The sequence below is a fragment of the Tenrec ecaudatus genome, chromosome 14 (genome assembly GCF_050624435.1).
Source record: "Tenrec ecaudatus isolate mTenEca1 chromosome 14, mTenEca1.hap1, whole genome shotgun sequence".
Classification (NCBI taxonomy): domain Eukaryota; kingdom Metazoa; phylum Chordata; class Mammalia; order Afrosoricida; family Tenrecidae; genus Tenrec; species Tenrec ecaudatus.
In genome coordinates this window covers 61616929-61625311 of record NC_134543.1, presented here as the reverse complement: position 1 = coordinate 61625311, position 8383 = coordinate 61616929, and the positions used below count along the sequence as shown (strand labels likewise).

General features: G+C 37.9%; 1 non-coding gene across 1 annotated transcript; it reads right to left on the bottom strand.

Moving 5' to 3' along the window:
• Positions 1 to 678: 678 nt before the first annotated feature.
• On the bottom strand, positions 679 to 827 carry LOC142427090 (small nucleolar RNA SNORA57). Its single transcript, XR_012779919.1, has one exon. It is a non-coding gene; the product is annotated as a small nucleolar RNA SNORA57 (small nucleolar RNA).
• Between the last annotated feature and the right edge of the window lie 7556 nt (positions 828 to 8383).

Here is an 8383-nt window from a genome sequence, read left to right as displayed (position 1 = left end):
TACTGACATTCACAGTACTTTGTAATTATCCATTTTCTCTCGTTGGGCCCTATTGTGATTTCCCCTGTTTCATCCATCATCCTGGCCATTCAGTTTTGCTCCTTCCTTTCCTTGGTTAGGCTTGGTGGCAGTCTGTCAAATCTGATGATCCTTTCAAAGAGTCAGCTTTTTGCTATACATTTTTTTCATTATTTTATGTCTTCCCACTAGTTAACTCAGCCTGGTTTTTATTATTTCTTTTCTCTTGCTATTGGAATGCTTCTTGTGTTGACTCTGATCTAGTTGATATTGACTATTTTGAATCAGAAAATCATATTGTTTGCTATCCTGGGAATGAAATAATTAAGAGGAATAGCTTTACATTCACCATCAAAGATCACCTTTCAAGATCTACCTTGAAGTACAATACTGTCTGTGATAGGATATTGCCTATCCAAACATTTTAGAAAATTCAAATATTACTAATGTTATTCAAACTTATTCACCAACCATAATAGCTAGTGATGAATAAATTGAAGACTTCTACCAAAACATTCAGTCTAACACCGAACATACATGAAATCAAGATGCATTGATACTTATTGGCAATTAAAATGTTAAAGTTGGAAACAAAAATGGAAGGAAGAGTGGTTGTAAAATATGGTCTCCCCGCCACCCGCCCCCCACGCTGCCCCGGATCCTTGTTCTGGCATTTGAGGATAGAACCAGCGGATGGGCAGCCACTGTCACTGAAGGTATGATGCCGAGGCGACCGGAGTCCACTCCCTCTGCCTCCGTACATAACTGGGACTGGGACTGCATGCTTCGCCCTCACAAAGAAAAGAAGTGTGTGAAATATGGTCTTGATGATAGAAACGAAGCTGGAGGTAACATGATAAAAGGTTGAAAACCAATGACTTGTTCATATCAAATGCCTTTTTGTCAATAACACACAAGGCAACTGTACACATGTATTTCTCCAGATCTAATACACAAATCAAATTGATTACATCTATAGGAACACACGATGAAGAATTTCAATATTAGTAGCTAAAACCAGACCAAGGACAACTGTGAAACATATTATCAATTGTTTATATTCAGGATTGCAATTCAGGATAATGGTGAAGGAAATTAAAACAAGTTCATAAGAGCAAAAATATGATCTTGAGTATTCCACCTGAATTTCAAGAGCATCTTAAAAATGGATATGATGCATTGAACATTGATAACGGAAGACCTGATGAGCTGTAGAAGGAAATCACGAGTATCAATCATGAATAATGTAAAAGGTAATTTAAAAGACAAGACAGAAAAGATAAAAGTGAATGTCAGAAGACTTTGACATGCTCTTGTTCTTAGAGTAGTCAAGGTAAACAGAAGGATCAAGTCAAAGAACAGAATAGAAAAATTTCAAAGTGTAGCTCTAGGAGACAAAATATTATAATGAAATATTCAAACACCTAGAGTCAGAAAACCTACAAAGAAGAACATGCTCAGCATTTCTTCAACTGAAAGAATCTAACAAAAATCTGAGTGGCAAGTTGCAATATTGAAAGATTATATGGGCAAAATATTGAAAGAAGCAAAAAAAGCATCAAGAGGAGATGGAAAGCATACACTGAGTCACTGTACCAAAAAGAACTAGTCGACATTCCACCAATTGAAGATATAACATAAGAGCAAGAACCAATGATACTGAAGGAAGAAATTAAAGTGATACTGAATACATTAGCCCAAAAGAAGGCACTAGGAATTGATGGAATACAGACTGAACTGGATTAGCAGGCACTGGAAGCACGTACTCCTTTATGCAAAGTTGGAAGACAGCTTGACCAACTAACTGGAAGAGATTCTATATTTGTGCCCATTCCAGCGAAAGGTGTCCCAACAGAATACACAAATTATAGAACAATATCACTAATATCATAGGCAAGTAAATTTTTTCTTGAGTTCATGCAAGAAGGGTTGCAACAATACCCTGGCAGGGAGCTGCCAGAGACTCGGGCCAGATTAAGAAGAGGAGAAAGAAGAAGGGATGTCATCGCTGCCATCAGATTGATCTTATCAGGAAAGGCCAGCCCCTGGAGAAGCATCTCTTTCTTGGTAGAGTGAGGAGTCATACAAAGAGGAATAGCTTCAGAAGATAGGTTACATGCAACATTAGCCTCAAATATAAGAACAATTCTCAGGATGTTGCAAGACCTGGCAACATTTGGTTCTATTTTATGAAGATTTATGTGAGTCAGAACCAACTAGATGATGCTTAACAATAACAACGATAATGATCAACAATTGTGAGGATGGCATAGGATCAAGCACATTTTACTTTCTGTTGTACATCGGGTAGTTGTGAGTAGGAACCTATTTGTTAGCACTTAAGAGCAAGAAGGTGGCATAATGGTTAGGCATTAGGCTGTGATCTTCAAGGTCGGCAGTTTGAAATCATCATCCACTCTGAAGGTGAAAGATAGCGCATTTTCTGCCTGTGAAGAGTTATAGTCTCAGAAATCTACATGAGCAGTAATACCCTGTCCTATAGAGTCATTATGAGTTGGCAGCAACTCTATGGCTGTGAGTTTGTTTTTGTTTTGTTTCTCAATATACAATTACACTTTAAAAAATCATTTTATTAGGGGCTCATACAACTCATCACAATCCATACATATATGAATTGTGTAAAGCACATCTGTACATTCATTGCCCTCATCATTCTCAAAACAGTTGCTCTCCACTTAAGCCCTTGACATCAGGTCCTCATTTTTCCCCTCCCTCCTCGCTCCCCCCTCCCTCATGAACACTTGACACTTTATAAATTATTATTTTGTCACATCTTGCCCTATCCAATGTCTCCCTTCGCCCACTTTTCTGTTGTCCGTCCCCCAGGGAGGAGGTCACATGTAGATCCTTGTTATTGGTTCCCTCTTTCCAAGCCACTCTCCCTCTACCCTCCCAGTATCGCCACTTACACCCATGGTCCTGAAGGGATCATCCTCCCTGGACTTCCTGTGTTTCCAGTTCCTATATGTACCAGTGTACATCCTCTGGTCTAGCCAGATTTGCAAGGTAGAATTTGAATCATGATAGTGGGACGGGGTGGGGAGTAAGCATTTAGGAACTAGAGGAAAGTTTCATTTTTCATCGTTGCTAGATTGCTCTTGACTAGCTCATCTCTTCCCCTAGACCCCTCTGCAAGGGGATCTCCAGTGGCCAACAAATGGGCTTTGGGTCCCCACTCTGCAGCTCCCCCCGGCCCCATTCACTATGGTAAGATTTTTTTGTTCTGATGATGCCTTACACGTGATCCCTTTGACACCTCATGATTGCACCGGCTGGTGTGCTTCCTCCATATGGACTTTGTTGCTTCTGAGCTACATGGTCGTTTGTTTACCTTCAAGCCTTTAAGACCCCAGACGCTATACCTTTTGATACCTTTTGGTACCTGGGCACCATCAGCTTTCTTCGCCACATTTGCTTATGCACCCATTTGTCTTCAGCGATCATATCATGGAGGTGAGCACACATGTGGCAGTTATATAATCTACAGTCAACTTGAACTAAGGGGTAGAGTGTAGCCTGTCAATCAGGTCATAGGCAATGAGGCCTCTGTGTGGGCATGACCTTCTTCTGAGGATTCTGGGAACTCCCGTCTTCCTCCCTGGAGGCAGAACACACTTTCTCCCTGATAGATATTTCTATTGACAAGTATCATGGAGACAAACTGATGAAACCAGAGTCTTGGAGCTGGAGGAGCCGCATGGAGACACATGCCAGTGCTGAGATGCTTCCATTGTCACTGGGTCTACAAGACTTTCCACACACTGGCCTGTGAATCTCTTGCATTTGGCATCATTGCATGTCTGTGTGAGTCTCAAGTGGAATTTATGGACTAGTATTGGACATATGAACTAATATCAGACTTATGGACTTGATCTGGACTGGCTGGGATGTTTTCTCAATATATAATTGCTCTGTGATAAAGCTCTTTCCTATAGTTATATAAGTCTCCTTGGATTTGTTTCTGTAGTCTACCCAGACTTACACAGAGAACAAGAAAGATTATAATTCTCTATTCCTCTCATTTCCTCATGAGTTTCTAACTTCACAAGTCTCCAAACACTCCAGTGTATCCAAACATGGACATCAAAGTCTTTTTAACTAATAAGATATTGGAAAAGAAGAAAAAGAAGATTATATTTTTGGATGTTCTGGAGATGAAGAATTAAAAATGTGCATGGTTATAAGACTTGCTCAAGGTTGAGTCAAAAATTTCCTTCTATATTGAGTTGGAGGAGATTACAACTTATAGTAGTAATGTGATTATTGGAATGATCAATATTCTGGAAGTTTTGCTAGATTTGGGACATCTTTTAACTGTTCGTATGTTCATTTGAAACCATTTGCAACAATGGCATTGTTATTATATGTAACCTAAACATTTTTTTGGTATTTACTAATTTCCTACAGATATTCTCCACATTGTTCCACTTTTGTCTCAGAAAATAATTAAGCTGAATATTTCTATTGTCACACAATATTGTGGTAGTTACATAATCTGGTGTCAATTTGGTACTTGAAAGGATTAAGTATAAAGGGATGGAGTTGTCTGTCAATTGGGTCATAGCTGATGAGGCCTCTGGGTGGGCATGGCACTCTCCTGAGGATTCTGGGAACTTCTGTATTTTCTCCTTGGAGGCATGATATGCTCTCTCTGTCTGCTCACTCCCTTGGAGATTCTTGACTGACACGTCTCACTCCCTGTGAGATATTTTTGAGGAGAAGCCCCATGAAACTGCTCTGAGGCAGTCAGAGTTTCAGAGCTGAAGAAGCCTCTTGGAGACCCCTGCCAGAACTGCAAAGCTTAAACCACCACTGGACCCATAGAACTTTCCAACCTCTGGCCTGTGATCTTCCTGCATTCAATGTCATTGAATTTGTTTCATCAGTCTGAAGAGGACTCGATAGATTGGTATTGGATATATGGAAAAATATTGGACTTATGGACCTGATCAGGACTGGACCAGGATGTTTTGTCAACATGCAATTGCTCTTATGTATAAAGCTCTTTCTTATACACATATTGTGAGTGCCTATGAATTTGTTTCTCTACTGTACCCGGACCAACACAAATGACTTTAAGGTCTCAGTGTGTAGTCTTTTACACCTCACTCCTTCATTGTTTCACATTTTATTGGCATTTTGCGTGTAACTGAGGGTATTTCAAATAGTAGCATAATCATTTCTGCTCACCTGCTCTTTGTATGAAGTAATAAAATATGATTTATATGTTTTATTTTCTTTGAATACTCTTAATCATTTAATGTAGACCAATCTGGGTTTAATATCTTTAATTTGTTTCTAATTTAGTCATTTCCCCATCTGCCATATGTATGGGTAGGTGTTAAAGTTTGTTTATCTTATTTTCTCTCTTATTCTTTGATCTATGCATTTGTTTTCGTATTATTCCTCTAAAATCTCTCTTAAAGAGACTTCCATGGTGAAATGTGAAGAAACTAAAACACACATATTACCAACCTTTCATATTAGATAATAATAATAATTGGAATATAACCTAGATTGGACTTTTATCCATGTTTTATCTTGCATAGGTCTTCTTAGGAACATTCATCTTAAATATGCCTTCTTTTGAGATGTAACTTCTTATATATTGTCCATATTCCTTCAAGAAGCATGTATACATTCTCATGTAAAAATAGAACAAAACAAAACACAACAAAAACAGATAACAAACAACAAAAATAGCAACTAGAAACAAAATTAATAAACAACTCAACCAACAATTTTTATGTTATCTTGAAAACATCCATGTATAACTTGAAGTATTTTTAGATTAATTGTCTTCATCTTCCTTTTTAAGTCTCTCTGATTATTCTGTCTGGTTGTCTCTATTTTCACACTAAGTTTTTCCAATTGCATTTATTAAATATGATCCTCTGCAGCTTTGAGAAATTCTCAATAACTTCTGGATCTGGATTGAGTATAATTTTTTGTGAGATATTGTTTCCTTTATTTCTTTAAATCTTTATGGAATCCCAAACCCACAATTATACATTTTACCAAACAAACCAACACAATCTATCGTTATTTCCTTGTATTATTTTATGCTAGCCCTTTGTCCTTATTCTGATGAAAATCTAGTTTACCTCACAAGCCGATATACACGAAGATGCTGATTCATACTGATCCTATGAACAGAGTAGTTACAAAATCCTCTGTAAGTTCCTAAGACTATAACTCCATGGGAGTAGAAATACCTGTGTTGAAAGTTTTCAGTTCTTTTAACTTAAGAAAACCAAAAAACCAAACTCACTGCCATCAAGTTGATTCCAACTTATAGCTTCTCTATAGGTCAAGGTGGAATTGCTCATGTGGGTTTCTGAGACTGTAACTCTTTATGAGGTTATAAAGCCTAGTCTTTAAGTCTACTTATTTTCCATATGAAAATGGACTTGCCTTATCTGATGGTTGAGGTGGTAATTTGGCAGCAATGATGAAGCCTTACAGTAATGTAATGATGTAATTATCTATGATGAGATCTAATATAATGTAATGGTTTCCATGATGAGATCTGCTATCAGTTGAACAGAAATTTCCTTGGGACTGTGGCCTGCACCTGGCAACGATTTCTGACTTTTTTCTTATTCTAGATCCTTCAGCTGGCAAGTCATCAGTTGACATCTGGTTCTCTGGACTTGAATCGGTGGCCTACTGTATTTCCTGCCAATCTTGAATTTTTAGGCTCTGCAATCAGCAGCTTGCTTCTGAACTTGGGTTTGTCATTCTCTGCAGGAGAAACCTCTAGCTTGATGTATGCACTTAGGGGACTTTCCAGTCTCTACAACTGTATAAGCCCTTTTCTGGAGCTAAATCTCTCTGTATGTACATGCAGATTTCAATTTCATTAGTTTTGCTTTCCTAGATAATGCAACCTAAGACACCTTGCATAATAAGTAGGTACTGTGTTAGCTTATTGCTTTTTCTATAGTACATTATGTAGCAAAATAATGATGGTGGATAATTTATACAGAGGATGATGTAGTACATGAAGACATTAAATATCCTTTGTAATTTAACCTTAGGAAATACAAACCTGACTGCAGAGGGAATGCAATCGTTTCATACATTAATATTTCAAAAGCTTATATATAAAGGAATTCTGTCAGTTTTTAGCTGAATCTTAAATGACTATCAGTTTCATTTTCAATATGCAATGAAGGCAGTTTGCAACAGGGGTTAAGTGCAACCAATGCTTGACTCTCCATCTGTTAATTGTCCTTCTTTCCAAAGCACTTATCTATGCAAGCCAGATTCAGGGCTCCAGAAACCGATCATCATATCACACCCCCCAAAATTATTCTTTCCTTGTGTTACTTTGTCCTTCAATTTCCTGGTTTGTCTGTATTTGTAAGGCTACTTTGTCCCGATTCTATCATTCTGAGTAGTCTAGTCATACTTCCGTGCCTCTTTTGGCTGAATCAATAGAAAATATGAACAGGAGATAGGTAGGAGTTAAGGTAGGGTTTGGCTGGAGAGGCAGTTCAAACTCAAGGTCAAAATCCAGCTTTGTCCACTTTTACACTTAAATTGAAGTCGTGTACGTTGTCACTGGTAGGCTTCATCTATAGTTTGAAAAGAAATGTTTACAAAGGAAGTGGAAGTGGGAGCCTTTATAACTTGATAAAAAAAATCCCATTATCTTTTAATTCCATTTCCCCACAAACTTTTTGAAGCCCCTTCATACTTTACTTGCAAACAAGCAGTTCAGAAAGAGAGACAACAAATAGTTTGGTATTTGTACACTGACCTCCCTAGGACCTTATAAATTGAAGCTAGATGTACTTCTGGTGGAGTGGATGGAAAGCGGGACCAAAAATAATCTTTTGGAATATCCTCCAGACTCCATAAAATGTGTGCTATAGGAGAATAAGGCCTTTTTCAATCTTACAGAAAGGAAACCTTTATTACAAACAATAATTCTTTTATTATTTTTTTTTTTAATTTTTTTTAACAATTTATTGGGGCTGATACAATTCTTTTCACAGTTCATACATATACATACATCAATTGTATAAAGCACATCTGTACAGTCTTTGCCCTAATCATTTTTTTCTCCTCTTTTCTTCTTTTACATTTTATTAGGGACTCCAACAACTCTTACCACAATCCATACATATACATACATCAATTGTATAAAGCACACCCATACATTCCCTGTCCCAATCATTCTCAAGGCAGTTGCTCTTCACTTAAGCCCCTTGCATCAGGTCCTCTTTTTTTCCCCCCTCCCTCCCTTTCCCCCCCCCCCATATGCCCTTGGTAATTTATACCTCGTTATTTTGTCATATCTTGCCCTATTCGGGGTCTCCCTTCCCCCCTTCTCTGC